At 64.2% G+C, this 12,804-nt stretch overlaps 3 pseudogenes; all 3 read left to right on the top strand.

Annotated features, from left to right (window-relative positions):
- The first annotated feature begins 2,253 nt into the window (after positions 1 to 2,253).
- On the top strand, positions 2,254 to 2,372 carry LOC142862741 (uncharacterized; annotated as a pseudogene).
- Positions 2,373 to 5,776: 3,404 nt separating this feature from the next.
- LOC142862893 (uncharacterized) lies at positions 5,777 to 5,895 on the top strand (annotated as a pseudogene).
- Positions 5,896 to 9,292: 3,397 nt separating this feature from the next.
- On the top strand, positions 9,293 to 9,411 carry LOC142862892 (uncharacterized; annotated as a pseudogene).
- Positions 9,412 to 12,804: the final 3,393 nt, after the last annotated feature.

Here is a 12,804-nt window from a genome sequence, read left to right as displayed (position 1 = left end):
CCGGCTCCTTCCCGCCCGGCCTGTCACCGTCCTCTGCCCCTGCGTGACACGCTCCTCCCCGCCCGGCCCATCACCTTGGCCCCTGCCTGACTCGCTCCTCCCCACCTCGGGCTCCTCCGTCGCCTGGGCCTTCCAAGGGCTTGGTGTGGACGCTGCTTCCAGGAAGCCCTCCAGGAACCCGGCAGCAGGGCGGCCGCAGCAGTCTCGCGCGGGGCACGTGCCCCCACTGTGCCGCGGGGGCCCAGCCTGGTGTCTTCTCTGAGGCCCTGCGGCTGCCGCTCCCCGCGAGGGGAGAGCCGTGGAGGTGGGGACCGCCTCCTGGTGGGGACGTACACCCAGCTCTCCGCCGCGTCGGATTCCGGGGCTCTCTGTCCTGCCTGCCCGGAGGCCCAGCTGGCCTGCGGGTCCTTAGAGTGGCAGAAACGTCCTCAAGCTGATATTGCCAGTCAGGTGGGTGTCTGCACTTTTGTGCCGGGCACCCCGGGGAGGCCCAGGGGCTGGCTGGACAACGCGGCCTGCTGGGGGTCGGGGGTGCGCTTTGGAGGAGCAACCGATGCCCTTTGGACTTTGCTAGCAGCGTCTGAGGTGTCTCTGAGCCCTGCTCCATGTCGGGGAGAGGAGGAGGAGCAGGAGGAGGAGGAGGAGGAGGAGGAGGTGGCAGGGGCCGTGACCTACAGTCGTGTTCCCGGGGTGGCACGGCATGTGGCTTCTTCCACAGGCTGCTTGGCCTGGGCTCCCTGCACCTGGGCCTTTGGAGGACTGGCCCTGTTCTTGCCGACACTTCCTGCAGGGACCCAGAGCTGGGAGGTTGCATCTCCCAGACCTGGGTCGGGCAGAGCCCCAGCGGGCCATGCCCACAACCTCTCTCAGCACGGGTCCCCCAGAAGGCTTCTTTGGGACCAGGATTCTCTTGCGGGTGACTGTTTAAGGTCTGGCCCCTGGGTGGAGGGGCACCAGGAGTAGAGGAGCAGGAAGGGGAAGGGGGTGGCCAGGCGAGGGGACACTTTGAGGCCAAGTCCAAGCTTCAGCCTGATCCTCCTGGGAACCCCGGGGTGTACATCACACCTCCTGGTTGTCCTGCTCTGAGACCGGGACCCGGGCTTCGCATTTTCACAGCAGCCAGTCGTGGGCTGAGGACACCTGGGGCGTTGGGAACTCCCTGGCTTCTCCTTGGTTTAACATCTGAGCTGCTTGTGAATCGTGCCGCCACACACGCCCGAGTGCAGGTGTCTTCTGCACAGACTGCGGGCCTCGCTCTTCTGAATGCCGCTAGCTCGCCACCCACCCACGGGTGAACCTGGTCAGGGTACTTTCTCTAAGGAGCAGACTCTGACCCCGGCGGGCTACCGGTGTTTTCATTTGCTCCTTTCTTTCTTCCATTTCGGGAAAGGCTTCCTTACTGGGTTTGGAAATCTCCTGTGCCTTTCCTCGCCTATTCTGTCAGCTTTAAATTTCTCTTTCAGTTGCCACCCTCACAGATGTATTAGGAAACTCTTTTCGGAGCATTCATTAGTGAAATGACCCAGATGAAGCTCGAATCCAATAGCTCATCGCCGATTTTTAGCAAGTCCACACCCCGGGGTGGTTGGGGTCCAATCCACCCCGGGCCAGGCCCAGGCCCCTTGGACCGGGCCAGAGAAGGACACAGAGCAGGGTCCGGCCCCCACGGTAGCGGTGCCCGCAGTTCTCCAAGGGCTTGGGGGTTTTCCAGAGGGAGGAGACAGAGGGGATTGATTTCTTCAGAGCCCCCCAAACCACCCCACCCCACCCCACCCCACCCCACCCCACCCCACCCATGGGACACATCCCGAGAGACGCCCCTACACTCGCTCCCCTCCCCCATGCGCTGTGCCCCAGCCCTGGCCCTGGGGAATAGGCGGCAGCCCACGCACAGGGCGGGGGGCACAGCTGAAAGGGTTTGTGGGGGAGGGCGGCCCCTGGCTGGGGGCAAAGGTCGAGCGCCCCGCGCGCGCGTGCGCAGTCAGCAGCGGCGGCGCGCTGGGGGTGGGGGGCGGGTAGGTGAAGGAGGCGAGGCGAGGAGAGGAGGGGGGCTGGAAGGTCTCCACCTTGGCGGGTCCACCCGTGGAGGCCCATCTCGCGCGCGCGCGCACGCGTGTGTGTGTGTGTGTGTGTGGACAGCCCCCCACGCCGCCCCGCCCCTCTCCCCAGTCCCGCGGAGCCCGCCGGACCCGGCCGGCGAGGGGAAGCGCAGAGAGGCTCGGCTTCTTGAGCGGGGCAGGGGCGCCCTCCACCGTCTCCGGCCAAGCCGGCCTGAACGCGCCCGGTCTCGTCTGATCTCCGAAGCTAAGCAGGGTCGGGCCTGGTTAGTACTTGGATGGGAGACCGCCCGGGAATACCGGGTGCCGTAGGCTTTTGTTTTTTTTGTTTTTTGCCTCTTGTTCTGTCCCCTTTCTGGGAGCGCGGCGGCGGTCCGGGGGATCACCCCCACCCTCAGCGCCCGTCGCGGTGCCTGGCGCCCCAGCCCGCACCGTGGGGCCTCCTCTTGTCCCGAGCCGTGACACCGCCGCCACGCGGCAGCATGCGTGGCATCTGGACTGTCAGGTGTCAGACCAAAGGTCTGGTCTGTGGGAACCGACACGCTGGAGGAAACCTTGAGAGGCTGAGAGGGGAGGGAGTTCCAGGAGAATTCCAGGACGTCATTTTGAGCGAGTATGTGACCAGAACTCGTCCCGTTGCTTTTGGGGTTCTACGGGCTACACGTAGGAATCTTTGGTGGTGGCACTGGATGTTGGGGGATCCGGAGTCACACGCAGACCTGCTCCACAGGCCTCATTTTACTTTTCTTTTCGGATTCATTTTCTGAAAAGGTGTCTCTTATCTCTATGATTACATTTCCTTTTCTCTCTCTCTCCGAGCAGATCATGGGAGTCCACGTATTGAGGTGACATGTATTGCCCGTGCCCCCCTCCCCCCCGTTTTCTGATTCATTTATTTCTCATTTTCTCCCAGCGTATGGTGGGGGTACCAATGTTAAGGTCAGCTGCATCGCCCTGTCCCCGCCTCCCCCCTCGGGTCAGAGCTTCAAGTGCGCCCATGCCCCGGTTGGTGCGCACCCACCCCATTCCTAATGGATGTGCACGCCCATCCCCTCCCCACGCCCGCCCGACACCCACCCGATGAAGGCGATTCCTCTGTGTCCACTTAGGTGTCCATCGGTTCCTACCAATCTGCCGGCGAGCGCGCGCACGTGGCGCTCTTGTGTCCGTTCTTGGGACACTTGGCTTACTGGAACGGGTTCCAGCTCTGGCCGGGAGAACACGAGAGGTGCCCTCTCACCGCTGTTCCTCATAGCTGAACGGCACTCCGTGGTGTCCACGCGCCACATTTCATTAATGCACCCGTGGATCGATGGGCACTCGGGGCGCTTCCACATCTTTGCGATTGTGAATGGCGCCCTAACTGTAACCCTGACCCCTACCCAGCCCAGTCTCCTCTGCCCCAGCCTGAGGCGCTCCTCCCCCGCCAGGCCCGTCACTGTCCTGGTCCCCTGCCTGACCGGCTCCTTCCCGCCCGGCCTGTCACCGTCCTCTGCCCCTGCGTGACACGCTCCTCCCCGCCCGGCCCATCACCTTGGCCCCTGCCTGACTCGCTCCTCCCCACCTCGGGCTCCTCCGTCGCCTGGGCCTTCCAAGGGCTTGGTGTGGACGCTGCTTCCAGGAAGCCCTCCAGGAACCCGGCAGCAGGGCGGCCGCAGCAGTCTCGCGCGGGGCACGTGCCCCCACTGTGCCGCGGGGGCCCAGCCTGGTGTCTTCTCTGAGGCCCTGCGGCTGCCGCTCCCCGCGAGGGGAGAGCCGTGGAGGTGGGGACCGCCTCCTGGTGGGGACGTACACCCAGCTCTCCGCCGCGTCGGATTCCGGGGCTCTCTGTCCTGCCTGCCCGGAGGCCCAGCTGGCCTGCGGGTCCTTAGAGTGGCAGAAACGTCCTCAAGCTGATATTGCCAGTCAGGTGGGTGTCTGCACTTTTGTGCCGGGCACCCCGGGGAGGCCCAGGGGCTGGCTGGACAACGCGGCCTGCTGGGGGTCGGGGGTGCGCTTTGGAGGAGCAACCGATGCCCTTTGGACTTTGCTAGCAGCGTCTGAGGTGTCTCTGAGCCCTGCTCCATGTCGGGGAGAGGAGGAGGAGCAGGAGGAGGAGGAGGAGGAGGAGGAGGTGGCAGGGGCCGTGACCTACAGTCGTGTTCCCGGGGTGGCACGGCATGTGGCTTCTTCCACAGGCTGCTTGGCCTGGGCTCCCTGCACCTGGGCCTTTGGAGGACTGGCCCTGTTCTTGCCGACACTTCCTGCAGGGACCCAGAGCTGGGAGGTTGCATCTCCCAGACCTGCGTCGGGCAGAGCCCCAGCGGGCCATGCCCACAACCTCTCTCAGCACGGGTCCCCCAGAAGGCTTCTTTGGGACCAGGATTCTCTTGCGGGTGACTGTTTAAGGTCTGGCCCCTGGGTGGAGGGGCACCAGGAGTAGAGGAGCAGGAAGGGGAAGGGGGTGGCCAGGCGAGGGGACACTTTGAGGCCAAGTCCAAGCTTCAGCCTGATCCTCCTGGGAACCCCGGGGTGTACATCACACCTCCTGGTTGTCCTGCTCTGAGACCGGGACCCGGGCTTCGCATTTTCACAGCAGCCAGTCGTGGGCTGAGGACACCTGGGGCGTTGGGAACTCCCTGGCTTCTCCTTGGTTTAACATCTGAGCTGCTTGTGAATCGAGCCGCCACACACGCCCGAGTGCAGGTGTCTTCTGCACAGACTGTGGGCCTCGCTCTTCTGAATGCCGCTAGCTCGCCACCCACCCACGGGTGAACCTGGTCAGGGTACTTTCTCTAATGAGCAGACTCTGACCCCGGCGGGCTACCGGTGTTTTCATTTGCTCCTTTCTTTCTTCCATTTCGGGAAAGGCTTCCTTACTGGGTTTGGAAATCTCCTGTGCCTTTCCTCGCCTATTCTGTCAGCTTTAAATTTCTCTTTCAGTTGCCACCCTCACAGATGTATTAGGAAACTCTTTTCGGTGCATTCATTAGTGAAATGACCCAGATGAAGCTCGAATCCAATAGCTAATCGCCGATTTTTAGCAAGTCCACACCCCGGGGTGGTTGGGGTCCAATCCACCCCGGGCCAGGCCCAGGCCCCTTGGACCGGGCCAGAGAAGGACACAGAGCAGGGTCCGGCCCCCACGGTAGCGGTGCCCGCAGTTCTCCAAGGGCTTGGGGGTTTTCCAGAGGGAGGAGACAGAGGGGATTGATTTCTTCAGAGCCCCCCAAACCACCCCACCCCACCCCACCCCACCCCACCCCACCCCACCCATGGGACACATCCCGAGAGACGCCCCTACACTCGCTCCCCTCCCCCATGCGCTGTGCCCCAGCCCTGGCCCTGGGGAATAGGCGGCAGCCCACGCACAGGGCGGGGGGCACAGCTGAAAGGGTTTGTGGGGGAGGGCGGCCCCTGGCTGGGGGCAAAGGTCGAGCGCCCCGCGCGCGCGTGCGCAGTCAGCAGCGGCGGCGCGCTGGGGGTGGGGGGCGGGTAGGTGAAGGAGGCGAGGCGAGGAGAGGAGGGGGGCTGGAAGGTCTCCACCTTGGCGGGTCCACCCGTGGAGGCCCATCTCGCGCGCGCGCGCACGCGTGTGTGTGTGTGTGTGTGTGTGTGTGTGGACAGCCCCCACGCCGCCCCGCCCCTCTCCCCAGTCCCGCGGAGCCCGCCGGACCCGGCCGGCGAGGGGAAGCGCAGAGAGGCTCGGCTTCTTGAGCGGGGCAGGGGCGCCCTCCACCGTCTCCGGCCAAGCCGGCCTGAACGCGCCCGGTCTCGTCTGATCTCCGAAGCTAAGCAGGGTGGGGCCTGGTTAGTACTTGGATGGGAGCCCGCCCGGGAATACCGGGTGCCGTAGGCTTTTGTTTTTTTTGTTTTTTGCCTCTTGTTCTGTCCCCTTTCTGGGAGCGCGGCGGCGGTCCGGGGGATCACCCCCACCCTCAGCGCCCGTCGCGGTGCCTGGCGCCCCAGCCCGCACCGTGGGGCCTCCTCTTGTCCCGAGCCGTGACACCGCCGCCACGCGGCAGCATGCGTGGCATCTGGACTGTCAGGTGTCAGACCAAAGGTCTGGTCTGTGGGAACCGACACGCTGGAGGAAACCTTGAGAGGCTGAGAGGGGAGGGAGTTCCAGGAGAATTCCAGGACGTCATTTTGAGCGAGTATGTGACCAGAACTCGTCCCGTTGCTTTTGGGGTTCTACGGGCTACACGTAGGAATCTTTGGTGGTGGCACTGGATGTTGGGGGATCCGGAGTCACACGCAGACCTGCTCCACAGGCCTCATTTTACTTTTCTTTTCGGATTCATTTTCTGAAAAGGTGTCTCTTATCTCTATGATTACATTTCCTTTTCTCTCTCTCTCCGAGCAGATCATGGGAGTCCACGTATTGAGGTGACATGTATTGCCCGTGCCCCCCTCCCCCCCGTTTTCTGATTCATTTATTTCTCATTTTCTCCCAGCGTATGGTGGGGGTACCAATGTTAAGGTCAGCTGCATCGCCCTGTCCCCGCCTCCCCCCTCGGGTCAGAGCTTCAAGTGCGCCCATGCCCCGGTTGGTGCGCACCCACCCCATTCCTAATGGATGTGCACGCCCATCCCCTCCCCACGCCCGCCCGACACCCACCCGATGAAGGCGATTCCTCTGTGTCCACTTAGGTGTCCATCGGTTCCTACCAATCTGCCGGCGAGCGCGCGCACGTGGCGCTCTTGTGTCCGTTCTTGGGACACTTGGCTTACTGGAACGGGTTCCAGCTCTGGCCGGGAGAACACGAGAGGTGCCCTCTCACCGCTGTTCCTCATAGCTGAACGGCACTCCGTGGTGTCCACGCGCCACATTTCATTAATGCACCCGTGGATCGATGGGCACTCGGGGCGCTTCCACATCTTTGCGATTGTGAATGGCGCCCTAACTGTAACCCTGACCCCTACCCAGCCCAGTCTCCTCTGCCCCAGCCTGAGGCGCTCCTCCCCCGCCAGGCCCGTCACTGTCCTGGTCCCCTGCCTGACCGGCTCCTTCCCGCCCGGCCTGTCACCGTCCTCTGCCCCTGCGTGACACGCTCCTCCCCGCCCGGCCCATCACCTTGGCCCCTGCCTGACTCGCTCCTCCCCACCTCGGGCTCCTCCGTCGCCTGGGCCTTCCAAGGGCTTGGTGTGGACGCTGCTTCCAGGAAGCCCTCCAGGAACCCGGCAGCAGGGCGGCCGCAGCAGTCTCGCGCGGGGCACGTGCCCCCACTGTGCCGCGGGGGCCCAGCCTGGTGTCTTCTCTGAGGCCCTGCGGCTGCCGCTCCCCGCGAGGGGAGAGCCGTGGAGGTGGGGACCGCCTCCTGGTGGGGACGTACACCCAGCTCTCCGCCGCGTCGGATTCCGGGGCTCTCTGTCCTGCCTGCCCGGAGGCCCAGCTGGCCTGCGGGTCCTTAGAGTGGCAGAAACGTCCTCAAGCTGATATTGCCAGTCAGGTGGGTGTCTGCACTTTTGTGCCGGGCACCCCGGGGAGGCCCAGGGGCTGGCTGGACAACGCGGCCTGCTGGGGGTCGGGGGTGCGCTTTGGAGGAGCAACCGATGCCCTTTGGACTTTGCTAGCAGCGTCTGAGGTGTCTCTGAGCCCTGCTCCATGTCGGGGAGAGGAGGAGGAGCAGGAGGAGGAGGAGGAGGAGGAGGAGGTGGCAGGGGCCGTGACCTACAGTCGTGTTCCCGGGGTGGCACGGCATGTGGCTTCTTCCACAGGCTGCTTGGCCTGGGCTCCCTGCACCTGGGCCTTTGGAGGACTGGCCCTGTTCTTGCCGACACTTCCTGCAGGGACCCAGAGCTGGGAGGTTGCATCTCCCAGACCTGGGTCGGGCAGAGCCCCAGCGGGCCATGCCCACAACCTCTCTCAGCACGGGTCCCCCAGAAGGCTTCTTTGGGACCAGGATTCTCTTGCGGGTGACTGTTTAAGGTCTGGCCCCTGGGTGGAGGGGCACCAGGAGTAGAGGAGCAGGAAGGGGAAGGGGGTGGCCAGGCGAGGGGACACTTTGAGGCCAAGTCCAAGCTTCAGCCTGATCCTCCTGGGAACCCCGGGGTGTACATCACACCTCCTGGTTGTCCTGCTCTGAGACCGGGACCCGGGCTTCGCATTTTCACAGCAGCCAGTCGTGGGCTGAGGACACCTGGGGCGTTGGGAACTCCCTGGCTTCTCCTTGGTTTAACATCTGAGCTGCTTGTGAATCGTGCCGCCACACACGCCCGAGTGCAGGTGTCTTCTGCACAGACTGCGGGCCTCGCTCTTCTGAATGCCGCTAGCTCGCCACCCACCCACGGGTGAACCTGGTCAGGGTACTTTCTCTAAGGAGCAGACTCTGACCCCGGCGGGCTACCGGTGTTTTCATTTGCTCCTTTCTTTCTTCCATTTCGGGAAAGGCTTCCTTACTGGGTTTGGAAATCTCCTGTGCCTTTCCTCGCCTATTCTGTCAGCTTTAAATTTCTCTTTCAGTTGCCACCCTCACAGATGTATTAGGAAACTCTTTTCGGAGCATTCATTAGTGAAATGACCCAGATGAAGCTCGAATCCAATAGCTCATCGCCGATTTTTAGCAAGTCCACACCCCGGGGTGGTTGGGGTCCAATCCACCCCGGGCCAGGCCCAGGCCCCTTGGACCGGGCCAGAGAAGGACACAGAGCAGGGTCCGGCCCCCACGGTAGCGGTGCCCGCAGTTCTCCAAGGGCTTGGGGGTTTTCCAGAGGGAGGAGACAGAGGGGATTGATTTCTTCAGAGCCCCCCAAACCACCCCACCCCACCCCACCCCACCCCACCCCACCCCACCCATGGGACACATCCCGAGAGACGCCCCTACACTCGCTCCCCTCCCCCATGCGCTGTGCCCCAGCCCTGGCCCTGGGGAATAGGCGGCAGCCCACGCACAGGGCGGGGGGCACAGCTGAAAGGGTTTGTGGGGGAGGGCGGCCCCTGGCTGGGGGCAAAGGTCGAGCGCCCCGCGCGCGCGTGCGCAGTCAGCAGCGGCGGCGCGCTGGGGGTGGGGGGCGGGTAGGTGAAGGAGGCGAGGCGAGGAGAGGAGGGGGGCTGGAAGGTCTCCACCTTGGCGGGTCCACCCGTGGAGGCCCATCTCGCGCGCGCGCGCACGCGTGTGTGTGTGTGTGTGTGTGGACAGCCCCCCACGCCGCCCCGCCCCTCTCCCCAGTCCCGCGGAGCCCGCCGGACCCGGCCGGCGAGGGGAAGCGCAGAGAGGCTCGGCTTCTTGAGCGGGGCAGGGGCGCCCTCCACCGTCTCCGGCCAAGCCGGCCTGAACGCGCCCGGTCTCGTCTGATCTCCGAAGCTAAGCAGGGTGGGGCCTGGTTAGTACTTGGATGGGAGCCCGCCCGGGAATACCGGGTGCCGTAGGCTTTTGTTTTTTTTGTTTTTTGCCTCTTGTTCTGTCCCCTTTCTGGGAGCGCGGCGGCGGTCCGGGGGATCACCCCCACCCTCAGCGCCCGTCGCGGTGCCTGGCGCCCCAGCCCGCACCGTGGGGCCTCCTCTTGTCCCGAGCCGTGACACCGCCGCCACGCGGCAGCATGCGTGGCATCTGGACTGTCAGGTGTCAGACCAAAGGTCTGGTCTGTGGGAACCGACACGCTGGAGGAAACCTTGAGAGGCTGAGAGGGGAGGGAGTTCCAGGAGAATTCCAGGACGTCATTTTGAGCGAGTATGTGACCAGAACTCGTCCCGTTGCTTTTGGGGTTCTACGGGCTACACGTAGGAATCTTTGGTGGTGGCACTGGATGTTGGGGGATCCGGAGTCACACGCAGACCTGCTCCACAGGCCTCATTTTACTTTTCTTTTCGGATTCATTTTCTGAAAAGGTGTCTCTTATCTCTATGATTACATTTCCTTTTCTCTCTCTCTCCGAGCAGATCATGGGAGTCCACGTATTGAGGTGACATGTATTGCCCGTGCCCCCCTCCCCCCCGTTTTCTGATTCATTTATTTCTCATTTTCTCCCAGCGTATGGTGGGGGTACCAATGTTAAGGTCAGCTGCATCGCCCTGTCCCCGCCTCCCCCCTCGGGTCAGAGCTTCAAGTGCGCCCATGCCCCGGTTGGTGCGCACCCACCCCATTCCTAATGGATGTGCACGCCCATCCCCTCCCCACGCCCGCCCGACACCCACCCGATGAAGGCGATTCCTCTGTGTCCACTTAGGTGTCCATCGGTTCCTACCAATCTGCCGGCGAGCGCGCGCACGTGGCGCTCTTGTGTCCGTTCTTGGGACACTTGGCTTACTGGAACGGGTTCCAGCTCTGGCCGGGAGAACACGAGAGGTGCCCTCTCACCGCTGTTCCTCATAGCTGAACGGCACTCCGTGGTGTCCACGCGCCACATTTCATTAATGCACCCGTGGATCGATGGGCACTCGGGGCGCTTCCACATCTTTGCGATTGTGAATGGCGCCCTAACTGTAACCCTGACCCCTACCCAGCCCAGTCTCCTCTGCCCCAGCCTGAGGCGCTCCTCCCCCGCCAGGCCCGTCACTGTCCTGGTCCCCTGCCTGACCGGCTCCTTCCCGCCCGGCCTGTCACCGTCCTCTGCCCCTGCGTGACACGCTCCTCCCCGCCCGGCCCATCACCTTGGCCCCTGCCTGACTCGCTCCTCCCCACCTCGGGCTCCTCCGTCGCCTGGGCCTTCCAAGGGCTTGGTGTGGACGCTGCTTCCAGGAAGCCCTCCAGGAACCCGGCAGCAGGGCGGCCGCAGCAGTCTCGCGCGGGGCACGTGCCCCCACTGTGCCGCGGGGGCCCAGCCTGGTGTCTTCTCTGAGGCCCTGCGGCTGCCGCTCCCCGCGAGGGGAGAGCCGTGGAGGTGGGGACCGCCTCCTGGTGGGGACGTACACCCAGCTCTCCGCCGCGTCGGATTCCGGGGCTCTCTGTCCTGCCTGCCCGGAGGCCCAGCTGGCCTGCGGGTCCTTAGAGTGGCAGAAACGTCCTCAAGCTGATATTGCCAGTCAGGTGGGTGTCTGCACTTTTGTGCCGGGCACCCCGGGGAGGCCCAGGGGCTGGCTGGACAACGCGGCCTGCTGGGGGTCGGGGGTGCGCTTTGGAGGAGCAACCGATGCCCTTTGGACTTTGCTAGCAGCGTCTGAGGTGTCTCTGAGCCCTGCTCCATGTCGGGGAGAGGAGGAGGAGCAGGAGGAGGAGGAGGAGGAGGAGGAGGTGGCAGGGGCCGTGACCTACAGTCGTGTTCCCGGGGTGGCACGGCATGTGGCTTCTTCCACAGGCTGCTTGGCCTGGGCTCCCTGCACCTGGGCCTTTGGAGGACTGGCCCTGTTCTTGCCGACACTTCCTGCAGGGACCCAGAGCTGGGAGGTTGCATCTCCCAGACCTGGGTCGGGCAGAGCCCCAGCGGGCCATGCCCACAACCTCTCTCAGCACGGGTCCCCCAGAAGGCTTCTTTGGGACCAGGATTCTCTTGCGGGTGACTGTTTAAGGTCTGGCCCCTGGGTGGAGGGGCACCAGGAGTAGAGGAGCAGGAAGGGGAAGGGGGTGGCCAGGCGAGGGGACACTTTGAGGCCAAGTCCAAGCTTCAGCCTGATCCTCCTGGGAACCCCGGGGTGTACATCACACCTCCTGGTTGTCCTGCTCTGAGACCGGGACCCGGGCTTCGCATTTTCACAGCAGCCAGTCGTGGGCTGAGGACACCTCGGGCGTTGGGAACTCCCTGGCTTCTCCTTGGTTTAACATCTGAGCTGCTTGTGAATCGTGCCGCCACACACGCCCGAGTGCAGGTGTCTTCTGCACAGACTGCGGGCCTCGCTCTTCTGAATGCCGCTAGCTCGCCACCCACCCACGGGTGAACCTGGTCAGGGTACTTTCTCTAAGGAGCAGACTCTGACCCCGGCGGGCTACCGGTGTTTTCATTTGCTCCTTTCTTTCTTCCATTTCGGGAAAGGCTTCCTTACTGGGTTTGGAAATCTCCTGTGCCTTTCCTCGCCTATTCTGTCAGCTTTAAATTTCTCTTTCAGTTGCCACCCTCACAGATGTATTAGGAAACTCTTTTCGGAGCATTCATTAGTGAAATGACCCAGATGAAGCTCGAATCCAATAGCTCATCGCCGATTTTTAGCAAGTCCACACCCCGGGGTGGTTGGGGTCCAATCCACCCCGGGCCAGGCCCAGGCCCCTTGGACCGGGCCAGAGAAGGACACAGAGCAGGGTCCGGCCCCCACGGTAGCGGTGCCCGCAGTTCTCCAAGGGCTTGGGGGTTTTCCAGAGGGAGGAGACAGAGGGGATTGATTTCTTCAGAGCCCCCCAAACCACCCCACCCCACCCCACCCCACCCCACCCCACCCCACCCATGGGACACATCCCGAGAGACGCCCCTACACTCGCTCCCCTCCCCCATGCGCTGTGCCCCAGCCCTGGCCCTGGGGAATAGGCGGCAGCCCACGCACAGGGCGGGGGGCACAGCTGAAAGGGTTTGTGGGGGAGGGCGGCCCCTGGCTGGGGGCAAAGGTCGAGCGCCCCGCGCGCGCGTGCGCAGTCAGCAGCGGCGGCGCGCTGGGGGTGGGGGGCGGGTAGGTGAAGGAGGCGAGGCGAGGAGAGGAGGGGGGCTGGAAGGTCTCCACCTTGGCGGGTCCACCCGTGGAGGCCCATCTCGCGCGCGCGCGCACGCGTGTGTGTGTGTGTGTGTGTGGACAGCCCCCCACGCCGCCCCGCCCCTCTCCCCAGTCCCGCGGAGCCCGCCGGACCCGGCCGGCGAGGGGAAGCGCAGAGAGGCTCGGCTTCTTGAGCGGGGCAGGGGCGCCCTC

The sequence above is a fragment of the Microcebus murinus genome, chromosome 20 (assembly GCF_040939455.1).
Source record: "Microcebus murinus isolate Inina chromosome 20, M.murinus_Inina_mat1.0, whole genome shotgun sequence".
In the NCBI taxonomy this organism is placed as follows: domain Eukaryota; kingdom Metazoa; phylum Chordata; class Mammalia; order Primates; family Cheirogaleidae; genus Microcebus; species Microcebus murinus.
The sequence above is the reverse complement of the archived record's forward strand: the minus strand, read 5'-3'. Positions and strand labels throughout refer to the sequence as shown.